We start from the raw sequence: 19,615 nt of genomic DNA on the forward strand, positions 1-19,615 counted from the left end.
ATAGTCTGCTCTAGGAAAGAAACCCCCATCCAAACATATTAAGTGTACTTGAAGATGGGACAGGGTCTAAGAGCTAGTTAAGGGTTCAGGTCATCTTATGAGGAAGCTAGGGTTCCCCTAGCTCCTCCACAAGCTGATCTGCACCTTCTGTTTCCAATCAAGCACATTCTCACAGGAATCTCCAGTCCACAGCCAAGGCAGAAATCCTTCACTATTTGGTGGTGATCCTTTTAACAACTTAAAAATAATCACACCAAGATTCAAGTAATTACCTTTTCTTAAACTGGTGTTTTCACACAATGGAATGCTACCTCTCCAGCCGCCATAGGACCAAAGAAAATTTTAAAACATGACGTACTTCAACAGGACTAAACAAGGAAGATGAAAAACATGAGAAAATTTGAGTTCTCCCCTCTCTCTGCCAAAGTCTGTTGCTCTATTTTTTAAAGGGGAGTTTAAACAAGATACAATCTAAAGTCCATCCATTGAGAGCATTTTAAATTACATATCCAATGGGATTTTATTCTGCTGTTAAAGGAAAAAAGGTTGAGATAGTATCTCCTATAAAATTTTCTTGCCAAAAACATTTAACCTGAATCTTACCGAGTTGACAGAAGACACACCCATGGGGCTTGCAAAGCAGCACGAACAAGTGCTTCATCAAAAACAGCCAAAAAGAAAGTGGTTGATCCATTTTCTAAGAAAGGGTGGGATGATGTGAAAACACCTGCTATATTCAATATATCCAACATCAGAAAGGAATCAAAATTGTATCTGATGACCTCAAAACTCACATTTCCTAGCTAATTCTTAATTATTTGTAGCAGGATGAAGCTGAGTTTGGAAAGTTCAAGTGACTCACTAAAGATGTTCAGAGGAGGAAATGCCGGACTAACCTCCAGACATGGATTTAACCCATGAAAAATATACTTGGTCCAAAAAAAAATGGCAGATTACAATTGACATTCATATTGATGTCAAGACTATTCATAGCTATTTACTGCTCTGTGTTGATTTTACTAAAAAATACAACAATCAGACATGGACTTCTTACACTTGGCGCCACCAGGTCTGCCAAATCCAGAAGAACGTGATTGAAAACATTACCCAAGAGGTGTAGACAAATAACTTGAAAGAGGTGGCCTATAAATTGATTCCAGACAGCTTTGGGAGAGACATAGAAAATGCTTGCCCATCTATTTATTGACTCCATGATGTCTTTGTTAAAGAAGTGAAAACACTGGAGAAGAGCAAATGTGACCTGGGAAACTCATGGAGTTCCACGATGAGGCAGTGGTTCCGGAAGACCTCCTGGGGATGAGAGCGCTGCTAAAGTTGAACAAGCTGATGGACCTGAGCCAGCAGTCCCAAAATCTGTTTAGAATTCAGACTTTTAATGGTGACAAAGAAAAATCCTTGTGTGTGAAAAAAAAAAAATTACAGAAAACACAAGAAATGGAGGGACAGGCCAAATAACACAAGCACAGAGAGATGAATTTGGCTCATGGGATATTCTAGAAGAGAACTGTCCTGGTCTCTTCAAATAGACATTTAAAATAAAGTAAATGGAGAAGAACATCTTCTACCCTAAAAGGAACTAAAGTGGCTTGGAACCCAAATGCAATGCATAAATCTTGAATAGATTTTTGGGTGGGGAGAGGAATAACTCTAAAAGATATTCTTAATGTGAAATAGTGTTCATCATGGCATTATTTGTAACAGGAAAAAAATTGCAATTGATCTAAACATACAATAAGAATATGTTTAAAAGCATTATAGTACTTCATAATATTAACAATTTGTTAATACAATTACAACTAGCTTTTAGAACAGGACAAGGTAGTTTAATATAAGAGGTATTCTATAATATTAATAACAAAGGCAAGGCTACAAATGTGCACATGAGATATATGCCTAGGACCTCCCTGGTGGTGCAAGGGTTAAAGTCTAACTGCTATCAAGTTATCACCATCCACTGTGGTGATCACTGAGTTTGATCCCTAGCCAGATGGCTGACCCACATGGCACAGCTGACTCTCCTGTCTCACACACTATTCCCGTCAGCAGTGTATTTCAGTAGATCTGACTGTTCTGCTCCCCACTGTTTCACCTCTCACCCCCACACCTCTGATCTACATCCCAGTTCTTGTATGCATAGATACATAAAATTAACCTTAAAAAAGGAGAAAAAGAAGATGACATAGGCCTAGTACAGACTACCCCCAACTCACGACGGTTCAACTTACGATCTCTTGATGTTATGGTGGTACTAAAGCATCATATGCATTGCTTGAAGTAGAAACACACTTCAAATTTTGTGTTTGGATCCTTTACCAGATTCCCAAGGCCCTGGTCAAGCTCAAGATCAGGAGAGAAAACAACTAATGCTCCACAAACTAACTATCTTCACTTCCACTCTAGCATTCAGTAAGTCATATGAGCTAGTCAACACTTTATTATACGAAAGTGCTGTGTGAGATGATTTGGCCCAGTTACAGGTTAACATAAGTATCCTGACCACATAAAGGTGGTCTAGGCTAAGCTATGACATTCATTCCATCAGGTATATTAAGCACATATTTGAATTATAATACTTTTCAATTTAGGTTTATGTGAATGTAACCAACTACGAGTCAAGGAAGAATCATATACTACATAAGGATCAATCTCTAGACTATGAATGATGTTTTTATTTATGCTTTTTTCCATTTGTGGTGAGTTTTAATAGAAATATACCTCTCATAAGTTTTTAATGGGTTAGTGTTTAAAGAATCAAGACACTGACTATTTTTAAAAATGCATTTCTCAAGAAAGTTATAGGGATTCACCATACATGAATTGCATAGTAAATAAATCTGCTTATATATTTGTTTAACCCAGTGTCTCTAATTTGTGTTGGTAAGTTTCTTCAGAGTGTTTGTCAACATAGAAATGAAATGGTGTTTTGAAACTCAGTTAGGTGTTCTGAAAGACAATAAAGTAGATGGATCACTGGTGGAAAGACAATTTCAAAGGTGTCCATGAACAGATTAATGTAATCAAAAGGGAAGACTTGTAGAAAGCCCCTGAGCTATCTGAACTCTCTAATGCTCAAGCATCTCATACAAAACCAGAAGAAAACATTGTTGGTTGGTTCTCTAATCTCCAAATCACAGGAACCCAAAAGGAGCTGGAAATTTACTGAACAAATCATGATCTCAGCAATCCTATTAAAGCTAGAGTTGGGTTCTATGAAAATATAATAAAAATAAGTCTAAAGTCTTGTTTTCTTCCCCTTTCAAAGAAAAATTGCACATTGAAGAGTGAGGGAGGTAGTATTTAACAGTTGTAGTATATATCAATATAAAAAATACTTAGGGGGCTTTCATCAATACCAAACTCAGGGCCACTCAGTAGAATTATGGGAGCAGCAAGGAAATAAATGTAATTTCAAGCTGAAGGAACTTTACTCAAATGAATGTGCAAGTCTTTGAGAAAGAAGTAAACACCCTAAGACAACTGAATGAGCTAAGAGCAATTATTCAAAAACCAAAAACCTCAACGGGAAATATATCAGAATTTCTAACCCTAATGGCACAATGGCTGAGGAAGGAGCACTGCAAGCCAGCCACAGCCACTTCAGTGCAAGTCAGATCCCCAGGCCTAGAGGTGACCACATGGCACAGCAGATCTTTCCTTTCTCCCCTACTGCTCCCCTCAGCAATGTACTGTGTAGATCTACCTGTTCTGCTCCCCACTCTGTCTCTGGTGAACCCTCTCATCACCTCTGTATCTCTGGCCTGTACCCTAGTTCTATATGCATAAATAAATAAATCTTAAAAAATGAATCAAAAAAAAATTTTAATTATGTAGGTGGGGGACGGTGTGTAGAATCAAATGGTGGATGCTCATAAGCAGATAAATATCAACCTAACAAAAAAAGACAACATTTTAAATAGACCAGTACCAACAATGAATGGCTCTTCAAGAGATGGGATGACCTTTGAACTAGAATGTCACTGAGGGGATTTAAACACCAGAAGGAATGTAAATCCAAGGAAACTTTAGAGACCTCCTGACATAGAGATTCTAAAATATAATGAGGAAAAAACATTACCACTTGAAGGCTTTGCCAGGAACGTTATGATACACTCAAAATGGAAGCTGTGCCAGCATTTCTGGAAGCTGATTTGGGAGATTCGATTGTTCTATCTTCAGGATTTTACAAGCCCACAGTTAAACATGGTCATTTTCACCATTTTAATAACTCAAAAATGAAATAAATTAAATTAAAAGCAAAGCTAATAAGCACCTAAGCATACCCCTTCCCATGTAGTTAACTTGAAATTGAGCTTGGTGGCATACTAAAAATTTGCAGACACGAAAAATCAGGGTTTTGGGCTTTCTTGAAAGTGTTAAATACTGTTGGGGTACATGACACCAGACAAATATTTATTAAACAATTATCCATTAGGCAAAATACATGGTAAGTAATATCAACACACATAGCTTGAGCTTGTATGGAATCCAAGTAATCTTTAATAGAAAATAGCAAAACCAGAAACAGCTCCTGAACCAAAATGATCTGTCTTCTAACTGAATAAACTGTGGTACATTCATATAACAGAATACTGTAAAGCCTTTAAAACAGAAGATGTAAGTGAAATTGTGTTGGAAAGAAACCCCGTAGCCTACCAACAGTAGACTCCTCTGGGCAGAGAGATGGAATAATGTATACCATTTTCAAAAATTTGCATTTTTGTCATATGTATGCATTGTTTTATCAGTAACAATGCTGAAATCAAACACAAAGGAAAAAATCAATAATTTGACCACAAGCAAAAGATGCCACACGGGGAAATAAGAGAGAAAACTTTCACCCGAGCTACAGAAGCAGACAGAAAATTCTGAAGCCCATAATGGTTCTACAAGTGACGCCTCCTACCACGATGACCTCTGTGACTTGCTGAGTGACCACCCATCTGGTCTAGGAGAGCCAGCCACAGAGCTGACATTCCTGCCTCCCTGATGGACAGGTATCCTTAAAAAAAAGTTTCATCAACTGGGGTGGTGGGTGGAGTTACTCTCTGGGAATATGAAGTGACAAGTCTGATTGCAGAAAATGAAAGGAGTAATTGGCATCTAGTGGGCAGAGATCAGGAATGGTGCCCAGCACCCTTCAGGACATAAGACAACCCCTAAAACAAAGAATTTTCCAGCCCAAATGTGAAGAAGAAGCAAGTTGAGAAGTCCTGCCAGTTACTTAGACACCCGAGTGGGTTTGTCTTTGTGAGCTAAGAGAGACCACAGAGACCCAGACCCTGTCTTCACTAGCAAACATGCTAGTGAGTCTGCAAGTCTCCCTAAAAATAACTGCCTTGAAAGGAGGCCTGGGGAGGGGTTAAAAATGTCACACTTGACCTAACAACTGACAGCGATCATTTATCTTCAGGAAAAAAAAAAAATCTAATTGGCGTGTCACCAGCATTTCTGCAGAGCATCTCCAAGCTCATTAAAGAACTTTTCAATTTTCTCAGGAAAAAAGAAAAATTCATACTGACTTCCCCAAGAAGACACTGCTATTTCTGAAATCATGAAAAGTAAATGAGGTGGAATTATGAGTTCAAATACCAATTATCATTGTAGTTTTAAATCCATAAAAGTGGATACAGTTGGCTACTTTTATAGCTTTTCCTTCTCTTGTCTTAGGCGGGCATATCTAATGCAATTATTCCTTCACAGGAACTCTGCAGCTTCTTCCTTTAAAGAGTAGGGCATATGACACAGGATCTTACTTAAGTAAATCCCAATAAATATTCCATTAATTAAATAAAAAAGTTTTTCTAAGACTAGTCTGTACATATTCCTTTAACCTTTGGAGTTAAGGTATACCATAAGTCTGTTACCACCCACAATAGGTGAATTTTAAATACCAGCATCTAAAATGTCTAATACTTGTAATTAACTCTCGTCTCTACATAGTCATATATGGCTACCAGAATATAAGCTGCCTCTGAACGAAGGTAAATTGTAATTAACTCTCATCTCTACATAGTCATATGTGGCTACCAAAATATAAGCTGCCTCTGAACGAAGGTAAATTGTAATTAACTCTCATCTCTACATAGTCATATGTGGCTACCAAAATATAAGCTGCCTCTGAATGAAGGTAAATCATTTCCTACACAACTATCAATCGCCTCGTCCTCCCTGCCCCAATTCTGACAGACCTTCTCCATAGAATGTACATGCAGGGTCATTACTTAGCTTTGACCATTTTTCTGCCAAAATTCAAGTGGGCTGAGCAACTAGAACAGTAGGAGCAGCAAATGGAACAGTATGAGCAGAGAAGCATCCTTCTACCTGGGTGGCTGAGGGCTCAGGTGCTGGTCAGGGGGAAGGTCCTCCCTAGTAATGTAGGGAGGAACTGACCCAGCATGGCAGTGCCAAAACAGAGGGCAGTGGCAAGACAGGCAGATATTCACAAAAGAATGGACCACGGCAAGGTATCTGAATGAATGTTACGGATGGCAGTGCCCAAGGGACAGCCACAGTAGTAGAAAAGCTATCTGAAGTCAAAGCCAGGATGGCAACAACCTTGGCCCAAAGCTCCAGAGGCAACATTCACCTAACCTATTCAATGAACATGGAAAGCTATGGGGTCATAAACAATCATTACCTCACTGAAGAGGAAAAAGAAAAACTTTAAAAACTTTTGCTTACCTAGGTTTGTTTTCCTATGTGATTGCTTTTGTGAGGTAAGAAAAAATGTGGCCCTGTGGAAAATTATGTATTTCTTTAGAACACACCCTACTGATATGATGATTCTGATTCTTTGGGAATACAATCTATGATAGAAACTAATAGCAAAGCAAAATATCTTTTGTCAGTAGGCATACAAGTTCTTTCTGACTAAATACATTTGACCCCACCCCTCAACTGTAGAAAAATCTAGATTTGCCTCCATTTCCTCAATTTCAATATACTAGATCTATAAATGTATCTGTCTTTAAACTCTCAACTTGTTACAGTATCTTATTAGTTACTTCTATAACGACTTAAGTAAAATCTGTAACACATGTTCCTTTTACATCTGGATAAAAGGTCATGATTTTACCTGTTTGGAAAATTACCTTTGAACAGTCATTTTTGAGAAGCAGTTAACTTGAAAATTGAATGAAGTACTAATATTTTCCACTGATGATAACTGTTCATGATTTCTTAGCTAAACTGTCAGATAAAACAAGAACAGCTAATCACCAGGGAAAAGTCTAGAATCTTGGTAACCTATCGGTATCCTTGATGGGTCACACTAAACAGAAGAGTGAGCATAGTCATCAGTAGAATGGAGGTGAAATCAAGTTCAAATGCAAGTGAAAGAAGGTGAGGGAGAATAGAAGGAGTGTTCACAACTAGATTGGAGTTTGTACTTCGAACACAGAGGGCCACCTATTTTTATACTCTCATAGATCCATGGCTATATCCCAGAGACAGGCCTGTCCATTCTGTTTGGCAAAAACAGATCCTCAGTAAAGCAATGCTTATCCCCTCAGTTCTAACAGAACCTCACTTCTTTGGCTGTGCTGGCTGCATTCACTCCTGGTTTTCAGGAGTTCAGGGAACATTATTAATCTTATCACATCCCGTATCTGCTAAAGCTTTTTGGGTATTAAAGTCCTAGTGGTCTAGAACTACAATCAAACAAGAGTGGAGATTTGTAAAAACTGTAATGGGATAAAACAACATATGGTACATGCATATGCATGTACATACATGTGATGTGTATACATATATACATATACGTGTGTATACATATATATATATATATATGATAAATGTGCCTGGGATATAAATTCCTCCAGCTAGATTTCTTTATGAAGAGTGATGCTGGAACAAGGATTTTCTGCTCAAAAAGAAGGCATGAAAGAAGGCAAACACATTCTGAGTATAATGTGCCATAGACCCTCATGTAGAATACAAACTTCAAGGACACTTTTGGCATAAAAATAAGTTAACTTTTTTAATATTCCAAAAGGGGATAACATAAGTTTTGCCAGTCTGCACACTGAGCTTGATTGCAAAACCAAACAAAAGAGAAGTATTCTTAAAAAGTAGCTCAAGTTTAAAGTATTAAGTGACTTTGCACAGGAGGAAGCGATAGACAAGAACACAAAAGCCTCTGTTATGTTATGGGTATAATTTCTCAACGCCAGAGTTTTCTTTTATTAAAAACTTCCAGATGCGTGATGTGGAGAGTAATGCTAAGCCACACTGTCAGACCTGCTGCTAGACTCCTGGGAAGTTGTCGGTATACCTGTAGGATTCGAGAAGCAAATTTAGGGGATTCAGTCTGTTTGGTTAAGCCTCTTCTTTGCAGCCTCTTTTTCCATATAAATGAACTTTTCCTGCCTATGGTCCTTACTCCGCTTCCTACCTTTGCTGCCATAATATTGGTTGTCTTCTCCCAAAGGGCAAAGTAACTAACACTGCTTTTTTTTTTTTTTTTAAAGTCATTTTCTCTTGCAGACTTCCTGAAAGCCCATGGTTTGGGACTGCATATTGAGAGAAAATAAATTGCTCACCAAAGCTGAATAATTTGTACAGTTATTGTGTCATCGTGCAAAGTGTCCAATGAGACAACTGATGCAGGCCTTGCACTCGGCCAAACTACTGTCCACAGCTAGCTACTCACACGGTAACCAGCATTGCCGATGACAGTGGACATTCATTTCAATGGGAGGTAGAGTATTGTCTTTCAAATTTCCTTCTGCGTACTTGTTACAGCATGATTGTAGCCAGATTCACAGTTTTTTTGTGAAATGTACTGTATATATCATTCACTATTGGCTAAAGTTAAAATTCCTGAAAGTTTTTCCTATTATTACTTAACCATAGAAGCACAATTCATATGTTCTCATTGTACATCAATTTAAATTTTAATACATAAACAGTAGCACTGTAGCACACAAAGATCAAGAAAGTCTCGAACATCTCAGAAGCATCTTTCATAAGTTTTCCACAATAGAGATACCCTACAAAAATAAATAATTTGGGAGATAATTATTTTTCCTATCCTAATATGATTATTAATGAATTCAGGTTAACTAAACTAATAACCAATTATTAGTTAACTAATTCAGCATTAGTTAATTTAAGTATATAAAACTCACCTACTTTATTGAAGTATATAAAAAAGGCAATGGATTGCTATGACTTGATCATGACAATTTAGAATTAGAAAATAAGAATACAAGAAACTTTAAGAAAAATGCAAGAAATTATCATAAAAAATAAGAGCATCATTGTGGCTTCAAGGCTTTAAAAAGTAAGTGACTTTAACAAAAAGAAGGTGGTGAGATGTTGATTTCCTGATGAACCCTGCTCAGCCACACAGGCGATCTTCCCGGCTTCCCAAGAATATGACTATTACATCTGCTCCATTGGACTGCTATAGCCATTAAAGGGACAATATCACATTAACAGTCATTTCTGGATTCCATTCACTTTAATAATCATTCCAATAATGTTTCTAGTTACAGAATTTTTGAGTTGACAAATACATGTATCCCTAAACTCAGAGCTTTCAGTAATTCCTAACAGTAACCCCTAGTCTTTATGTTCTTTGGGGTTATTGTAGTGGCCAAGATGGAGTGGATGGATAGCAGAGACAGCATAGAGTCTTGGTCTCTGCCCACTCTGACCTTCTAGGTCAATCAGTGTGTAGCTAACATTGTCTCTGAGTTCTTATATTGGGTATTTCATACAATTTCATTTTTGAAAGACTTTTTAATGAAATGTTGAGAATCCCTGAATGACTGGATCATGACTTGTATTAACTTTCATGAGTTCTGGTTCAGACTCCTCAGAGAACATATTAAAAAGGTACAGAACTGAGAATGTTAGTGTATAGAAAGAGATAAACTATAATAAAAGTCCTCATCCATAGCAAGTTGACAGATTTTCATTGTAGTAATGATGAACTTTTATGAAAACCTTCCACAAAGAAGTCTACAATAAGCTCCAGGGATACATAGACACTAGCCAGAGCTCCAGTCATGGAGCGTGTAAATGAGGCCGGTGGAACTGGACTCCCAAGCCCCCTCCCTCTGGAAGGAAGGATGCTGATACCATGAGACCACTTAGCAGTCAGGATGTGCCTCAAGGGTCACCTCAGGAAGATAACCATCCCAAGAGGCAATTACTTAAGAAGCTTGTTTCCATTCAAGCTTTATCTGCTCTGACCTTGAGCCCTAATTCTTTCAGTAGAAAAGTATTGAGTATTCTAACATTCACTTAGGCCTAGGATTTGTCAGTATTTCTAGCAGGACTTGAAAGTTCAAAGGTGTGGCTAGTGGAAATGTTTTTTCTTAAGATCTTCCCATGCACATCTAAAAATATGAGCTAGATTCTGAAGATCCTGTTATTGAACTATCACAATTCCTCCAAGGGTACTACATACAAAATCACCCCGAGATGACCAAGATACAAGAATGATGGGTGAGACCTGTGTCAATTTCCTGGCAAATATAATTCTAGCAGCTTAAGGAGCAAAAACTAAGAACACCATTCTGGCCCTACAACAGACCTGAAGGAGACAGGTCTGCTGCGATCTCTGGGTGAACTGTTCTCATCCATTAGCTGCTACAAAAGCAAAAGAGCTGGCTGGGAGACATCTCTGACCCTCTACCATGGTCCAGATTTGCATCACAATTGAAAATCTAAGAATGGTAAAGAGCAAATAGGGAATGAGGCTTATTGATAACCCCTGTTTTAGTCTCCCTACATCTGAACTCTTTGGTAAAGAATGCCCACCCTAGCCCCTCCATCGCCAGGCTGCTTCTTGTTAAGTATCTATCACTCAGTCTTTCCATAATGTACCTACTGGAGCTGGCAACAGTTCATGTCACTTACCTAGTCTCAGCCTAAATGGAAAATTATCTTTAAATATGTTTACCACATTTTAAATATAAGAATAAAAACATTATACACACAATGCAGAAGCCTAGAGCACCTAAAATCTGAACTAATACCCAAACGAAGACAATTTTTAGCATTCCTGGCAAATTAGACCAAATAATCAGACTAAGGAACACGATGTGGGAAAAATAAAGCACATATTCCAACTAGCTTATCATGTGACAACTTCTGTAATAACAGAAGCTGAAATGATGTCAAAACCATGGTAGTAAGTGCAAATGACTCTTGATTCTGAGAAATTACGGAACATAAGCACAAAATCCCCACCTAGTAAATTCAATTACATTTACATTCTGCCTACTGGCCTCAAATTTGTGCCTAAGAATTTCTTTACTACATAGCTACATTTTTGGACAATTACAAATGTCACATGCATTACTGAAAAACATTACCTCAGATATCTTAGATAGCTAAGATACCTAAACTTATTCCAGATATCTTAAAGCTGCTGAGACATTTTAGTCTTCAAATATAGATGGAAGGAATTACTTGCTTCCTCCGTTAATCTTTGCCACTGCACACAAACAGGCAGAGACAGAGGTCAGAAATTTAAGGGAGAAGGAGCTCACAGGCCGCATAGACTAACTACTCAGCCCCGTTCCTCCCCCTAGTGGCCACAAAGGGAAGGTGCCTGCCTTCTGGTGGCATTTCTTTAAGGAATTCCATCAGGCAATGAGTTGAAACAATCATTTGAAGGAATATATGATACCAATGAAAAGTGATCAGCTTTCAGGGCCATCCCTGGTGTGTAATGGGTTAAAGCACAGCACTATGAAGCTACTGCAGCCACTGTAGCACAAGTTCCATCCCCAGCCAGAAAGGTGACCCACATGGTATAGCAGACCTCTCCTGGCCTACCCAATGCTCCCCACAGCAGCAGGAACTGCCTGTTCTGCTCCCCATTCTGTCTCTGGTGAAGCCTCTCACCACCCCTGCACCTCTGACTTGTACCCCAGTTCTGTATGAATAAAATAAATGAATCTTTAAAAAAAGATCAGCTTTCATTTCTAAGTGATTTCCACTTCTGCCTCCCACTCTTATGCATTTCTTCCTTTTTAAAAGTCAATTTTAGAATGATTTTTTAAATTGCACGATGGCTGAACACCTTCCAAATGAAATAGTAGCTACACGTGTGTAAGAATTCAGTATGTGAACATGCCACACATTGAAAAAAATTTTGAAATACCATCAAGCATTAAAAACTTGCAGGAAACATCACCTCCATCAGCAAGCCAGGGAGGGTGGGGGTTTTTTGATTAGTGGCCCCAGACAGGGCTATCATCTGTAACCCAGACTGACTCATGCAATGTTTTCACTTTCTCTGCTTCCATCAAACCACCAAGGTATGTTTATAAAGCAGTAAGATGGAATAAGAACACTTTTTCATAATAGGTTTTGGATGTTTTCCACTCATGATAACACAGATTGATGTTATTTTGATAAGCATCTAGTGAGGTTCCCCTAGAGCAGGAAAAGCCCCCCAAACTGTGAAACAGTCTTGTGCTGGTGTGTTTCCCCTACAGTTCTCCATTTACTTAATCTTGATGACCACAGCCCTACCTCTCCATCTCAGACCTAATTCTGACACTCAAGTGCTAATTTTTAAATGTCACACAGTTGATTTTGCACAATTACAAACCAATCAAAAGCACAGTAGGTGATTAGGTCCCTAGGAAGCTACTGGTACCTCCACTTTCTTCAAACGAACTAAGAATTAACCTTTATGCAGAATTTATATCCTTCCCTTAAATAATTCCAAGCCCATAGAGAAAACGGAATCACGAAGATCAGCCAGGGAAAAGCATGTTTGAAGAATGGGCTTCTGACTAACTTACACACAAGAGAAATAAAAGAGAGGCTAAGAGACAAGAACACCACATCAGGAAAACAATGTCCCTGGTCTTTTGGGTGACAGGGCATTTTGCCAGCTGCCAGTTAAAAATGTTATACTCAGGCCCTCCCTGGTGGTGCAGCGGGTTAAAGCACAGCACAAAGAAGCTTAAGCCGGCCCTCCCTGGTGGCGCAGCGGGTTAAAGCACAGCACTGAGAATCTAAAGCCACTTCCTCATGAGTTCGATTCCCGCCTGCCCCGGAGGCGACCACATGGCGTGGCAGACCTCTCCTGACCCGCCCACTGCTCCCCTCAGCAGTGTACTTCGTCGATCTGCCTGTTCTGCTCCCCACTCTGTCTCTGGTGAATCCTCTCACCCTCCGCATCTCTGGCCTGTACCCCAGTTCTGTACAAATAAATAAATAAATCTTAAAAAAAAAAAAAAAAAGAAGAAGCTTAAGCCACTTCCTCATGAGTTCGATCCCCGCCTGCCCCAGAGGAGATCCACATGGCGTGGCAGACCTCTCCTGGCCTGCCCGCTGCTCCCCTCAGCAGTGTACTTCATCGATCTGCCTGTTCTGCTCCCCACTCTGTCTCTGGTGAATCCTCTCACCCTCCGCATCTCTGGCCTGTACCCCAGTTCTGTACAAATAAATAAATCTTTAAAAAAAATGTTATACTCAAACTGTTGTGCTCTAGGACAGAAATCACTGCACATCATGCTTGGAGGCTGTGGGACTCTATTATATTATTTGGTCTTAATAGTGGAAGGGAGTCCCTGCTATTCTCATTTAAATACAGCATTCTCATTTGCTTTCTTTCTGCAGCAGTTTCTTACTTGTCACAGAACTGAAAATGTACACATTGTCATGCCTGGATTTGATGTACTCTTCCCATTCACTGTGCAAATAGTTAGCAAAGTGCCCAGCTTAAATGAAAAAAAAAAAAAAAACATGTTAGTGGGAATACACGTTTTAAATGATAAAATAGCATTGTGGTGGCAAAGTAATATAGGGGGTCTTCTCATAGGAGAAAGGGTACACTCACTTTAAGGCTACAGTTGAATGAACAATGATTTCCACCCCCCACTAAGAGTCTGCTATGTCAGTCACCAGAGGCTGTGACACTCACACTGGAGTCACAGGTCCTTTGCTTGTCTATTTGATCTTATTTTGCATGTCATCATTTTACAGGGTGGAAAGAGGTCTCGGAAATGACAGTATATCCTTTTATCTCTAGCTAAATTCCCCCAGACACTTGGCTTGCTGCACAGCATTTCCAGACTGTCAGTGACTGGAGGAGCCAGATCCAGGCATGCTCAGTACCACCCAGAGGGAAGGTGTGTTTCTTATTCAACCCCAATCTCACTTTTCAGAGAAGTAGGAGAAGGATAGATCACCATCCTCTCTACCACAAACCTTTGTATATTAAAGCAGGATTTTGTTTCAGTTGGAGTTTCCATGTGGGTGTTATCAGACATACAGACACCAGACATGCCAATGTACCTGTATCTGACCATAAATTCTTGGCAGGCCAAAATGCCTATTCAAATGAGTTTTATAGCCATTGCTGGAGCTTTAATCTAAAATCAGATGCCAGGTATTCTACTTTGTGATTTTCTCCTGTTTTGAATTCCTGTTCTTCCCAGAGAAAAGAAGAAAAAAAAAAAGCTTTAGCATTGACAACATGGATAAAAGTTTTGATCATATGCTCCAAAGTACGCTACTCTTTATTGGCTTGTACTAGTCATGCCTACAAATTTATGACATTTTAAAATTGCTATAAATCATCTCATGAAAATGTAAGCTTCCTGAAGGCAGGCACTAAGTAGGTATTCCCAGTAGCTACCACAGTATTTGGTGCACAGCAGGCTCTTTACATTTGGACAATTGACCAGTGACCTTCCAGAGCATCCAGGTCCAAACGGTCCCCTACTTTGAGAATATGAAAATAGAGTCTATAAAAGCCATTCTCGGAAATGACTTGCCCAAGATTTCTTAATGTTGTAATGGTAAAGCCAGGATAAGAACACTGGATTCACTGTGGTCCAGTGACATTCTCTGCCAATTATACCACGGAGGTTCTTAGATCTAATAAGGTCGGCAACAATTCTACTGATGAGTGAGGTGTCAAAACCTTTGTCATCAAAATACATTTTGCTTTTTGGCCTGTCTCCCAGTGTTCTTCATCAGTGGGATCATAGAACCACCGCCCCCCCCATAAATATATCTGTCACTTATATCTTATATATCTGTCTCTTAAAACACCAGCCTGGATACCCAGTATCAAGGATAGATTCCATACTTCCAAAACACCAGAAGTAATTTATGTCAATGTTACTTCATTTTAAAACAAATAGTCTCTGTAGTATTAAATAAAAAAATAAAAAATAAAAAAAACCAGCCTGACCAATATGTTAGCAAGAGTTGAGTTCCTGTTATGTATTTCTGGTCACAGAAACATCACCCAACTCCTAAATAAAAATCCAAAACACATCTACTATTTAACAATCATTTCTGTTTATATACATTCATTCAGTTTCCACTCACTTACTCCAATTCAAAATGCAGGTGGAGGAAGCCCATATCAGCAGATCAGGGACATGGCATGACCCCACTCTCAAAAGGACTCTCTTCCAACAGAGGGCATACCCCAACACACACACACACACACACACACACACCACTCTGAGACTCACTGATGAACTTCACATGCTCACCTTTGGAATGTGAGTGGGAAATGGGTTCCCCAGAGAAAACACACATTAAACATGGAGAGAACATGCTACTCCATTCAGACAGTAGCCCCAAACACTGAGCTACATTTTCACAAAATGACTTTATTCAAGGATCTACTATAATAAAGAAGAACAGGAACTACTCTCATTTAGTGAACAACCACTAATATGCCAGATTGTTCAGTTAAATCCTCATCCTATAAGAATGGTACTATTAGCCACTTCTTTTTCTTGCAGATGAGAGAAATGAAACACAGAGAAGTCCACTAGCTTGACAAGGGTCAGTTACTCAGTAGCAGACCCAGGGCTCCCAGTCAGAAGTGTCCAGCTCCCAAACCCGTACTCATTCTCTGATCCTCATTAACTTTGGGTCTGCGACACTGTCTGATGTGGATGTGAATATCCTACTCGCCTTTCCTATATTAAGTCGGTCACCTCTTATTAGTCTAGTTCCCTTACCTATAAAGTGAGATTATTAATACCTAACTGATTGTTGTGCAGATGAAAAGTCCTTCCCTTTTCATTAGAAACTATTCAGTGATAAGTCTTTCTCATCCCTCTCCCACACAAGTTCCTTCTTGTGTTTTTAAGAAAAAAGCCTATATATTCTATGATTTCCTTAGAGCCTACCTGGAAAAACCCCAGTGGAGCTGAGTCCTATGAAAAGTGATTAAAGTGAACACAAACCACACAGCATTAGTCCCTTGCTATCAGTCCTTGGCTCTGTGGCAGAGACTGTCAACAAGAGTGTCAACTTCAAGGGGTGGGCAAGTGTCCACAGGAACCGAGCTGAGGTCACAGACTTGTCTAACTCTGCCCTACAAACAGATGTCGGGTGACAACTCTAAGTCCCTGCCAACCAGGCTGAAAGCCAAACCAGGTGGGAAGCTCTGTCTCCCTGGTTGGTTCCCAGAGACAGTGCCTCACTGAACAAAAGTCCAAATGATGTGTTTTTCCTAGGACACTATTTCCAACACCAAGCCTTTATGTTGATGATGTCTTACTACTCTAAGAGTAGAGACCTACTTTTGTAATAGAGATTTGTCAGTGGGAAATCTCTTTTAGCCTGTGGGTTGGAGGACGCACCTTCAGATAGTACCTCACAAGTAACCTGGTGAAAACTGATGTGATGTGGAGCTCTAGTGGTGGCAAGAAAGTAAAGCAGCCATTGGTGAAAGGAGGGGGAAAAAGTCATAGACCACACCACTTATCTTGGGCTTGTTTATCATCTATTTATGATGGTGAAATCACCACACATCACTAAAGTAATGTTAGAAAGATAAAAAGTTCAAAATGATCATTACTAAAGTAATGTTAGAAAGGTAAACAGTTCAAAATGATCTTAAACTCTGAATACCATAGCTTTATTCCAGATTATGAATTAGGCTGTTGTCAAATGAACAACTCCTTTACATAAAGAACATGAAGCAGTTTTCTACCAGGTTGGCTAAGAATCCTATTAATTAAACACTGGTTATTGTTCACCTGGCCAGGAAGAATACTATATTCAGAAAAAGCTGATCTCTTAAGTGGTCTGATCAGTGAAGTCTGGTACCAACTGTTTTGGGGATTTAAATAATCCCTACAGGCTGATGAGGTGGTTTCGAGTTAATTCCTGCACTAGAAAAGTGCCTTCCTTGAATTTCTGACTTCTGAGGTCCTTCCCAACTTAAAACAACCAAGAAGGAAGCCTACAATGCCAAACCTTAACTCTTTGTTTTCCTATTTCTGAATATGTCTTCTCCATAAAAAGAGCTTCATTTAAAAAACAGAAACAAAAAGTCTATAGCCCAAAAATGTACAACCCAGAACATAAATAGTAAAATTGTTTATGATGTACAACCAGAAGTTGACATTTAGAATTCCTAAACACGGTGCTTGGTTCAACTATGTCAAAACAAGTTACCATGAGAAAGAATTTTTAAAAACCTTTTGAATATGAAAGAATACACAGACAAGCCTTCCCATAGACAAGTATCTAAATGTCCTGTTTCTGAATATTAAAGATAATGTAGGAGACAGACTTTTCTAAAAGTGATGATATAAAAAAACTAAAATATTCATAAATGCAGTAACAAAACTGATCTGAAATAAAAATCTCACGACTTAGGGGAGTTTTTAACGGCTTACATCAGCTGAAACCACTAGTTGTTGTCCAGTGGCCATATTCCAAGGCCTTCTAAATTGTTAGCTCTCAGCTGCTGACTACCAAGCCTCAGAAGTCTATGAAGGAAGATTTAATGATTACCCAGGGGAGTCTGTTCACTGATGTCTCTTTTCTCCATCCTTCTACAGATATGCTGTCATTAATACAGTTCCCTAAAGCAGCACAAAAAATGTTAAGTGGAAGAGCCTTTCCTGAGAAGACAATGAGAATGCTATATTTTATGATAGAAAGCACACGATAAAGCCAAACTTCCTTTTAGTCTCATCTTCAGCAATGGGATAAAAGAGAACATTTTCAAATGAAAAGAATAAAAACGAGAGGAAGTTAAGAACGTTCAATAATATAATCATGTGTCAAAGGGAACAAATGGAGACCTGGACTAATGCAACACGAACCACCAGGGTATTCTTTTTCACAACAGACATTAAAACACTTGCATATAATTGGAGAATACTTTTCTGTGAATCTAAGAACTCTGGAAGGTCATCAATGCCCATATTTTCCTAGATGATTATCTTGATGCCCTCTGCTTTCCCATGCCAGGCCTTGGTATGCTGCTTCAAATAATATCTGGGGCTCTCCATGCCATTCTTTTGACTAAGACATGTTGCTTTTATTATAGTGAGCTGGGTCTGCATTCTTTCTTTACTATTATCACAGGTATACTTGACAGACAGGACTTTTGTTTGCAAGTGCTCTGCTGTGAAGGAAACGTGGTTAAATCAGTTCCATTTACCTGCCGGACAGTTACACTCTGAAGATGCTTCTCTTGCAATTCTTATTTTAGCCATATGCTCGTAGGATTTCTGTAGGAAAAGAAGAGGTATTAAGAACCATCAGTATCATCATAGAGAAATGGACCCTGTGGGGACTCTCTGGCCAGATGCTTGATTCACCAACATAGATAGCCTGCAAAAGTCACGTTTACATATGGACTTGGACTTCAGTCAAGAGGTAACAGTACCCAGGTCCTAAAAAAAGAAAATGAGCTCTGACATGGTATCAAAACTACAGGATTTGTATAGTATCTTTCTCTAATCTTCAACTACCACCACCATCACCCTCTCCCTCAGCTCAAGCATGTCCAGGCAGTGCAAAACCCTGGCATTCATATTGTGCAGCTCTATGTAAATTGAGGGTTTTTAAATGGACAATATTCATGCACGAAGGTCAACGGTTTATCGTGTTGAGTGGCAACTACTGCCAAACAGCCTCTGGGGAAGGCAAGTTCCAGAAATCCTTCTAACTCTAATTTGAAGCCATCCATGGGGTTGAGAAGCATAACACAGACTCCTCTCCATGATCAATTCCGTAATTTTAAAAAACACGTATTTATTATAACAACGCTCAATGGCTGAAATCGTAGCCTTACAATCATGTAGCGCAATTTCCCTCTTACAAAGTATTACGGTTTGTATGCTAATAACACCTATGCTCTTGCCCTTGTTATATGATGTTATCTCTGCAAAGAACGTTCTCCACAAATTGGTAGAGTGGCATGCGAGTCCAGAAAGCTTGAGCAAAGATAACACCCCCTCCCCCCCTTACCCAGTCCAGCCACCCTTCCCCCTCTAAGACCTCCCTGGGTGTTCAGCAGCAAAGGTTAGGAAGAGGGGGGTTAGGAGAGAGGGTGGTGGCAAGAGGTGCAGAGAGGAGTGCACGCCACAGGGGGCCTTGATGGTCGCCCAGCGAATGCACAGGCAGCCACCCCAGTCTGCGGAGAGCGAGGGGAGAGGCTGGCTGTGCGCCTCCGCGTGCAAGCCCCAGCCTTCCACACCTGAGCCAGGGCGCGCTCCACCTTCTCCTGCACCATTGCTTTCAGCTGGTCCAGGGCATCGGGCAGCACACGGACGGCAGGGTCCCCTTTGGCGGACTCGAGGGCGGCGATCCTCGCCTGGAGGTCGCTGGTTTTCACCCCCAGGTA

The sequence above is a fragment of the Condylura cristata genome, unplaced genomic scaffold (assembly GCF_000260355.1).
Source record: "Condylura cristata isolate star-nosed mole 26May11 unplaced genomic scaffold, ConCri1.0 scaffold00021, whole genome shotgun sequence".
NCBI classification, from domain to species: Eukaryota; Metazoa; Chordata; class Mammalia; order Eulipotyphla; family Talpidae; genus Condylura; species Condylura cristata.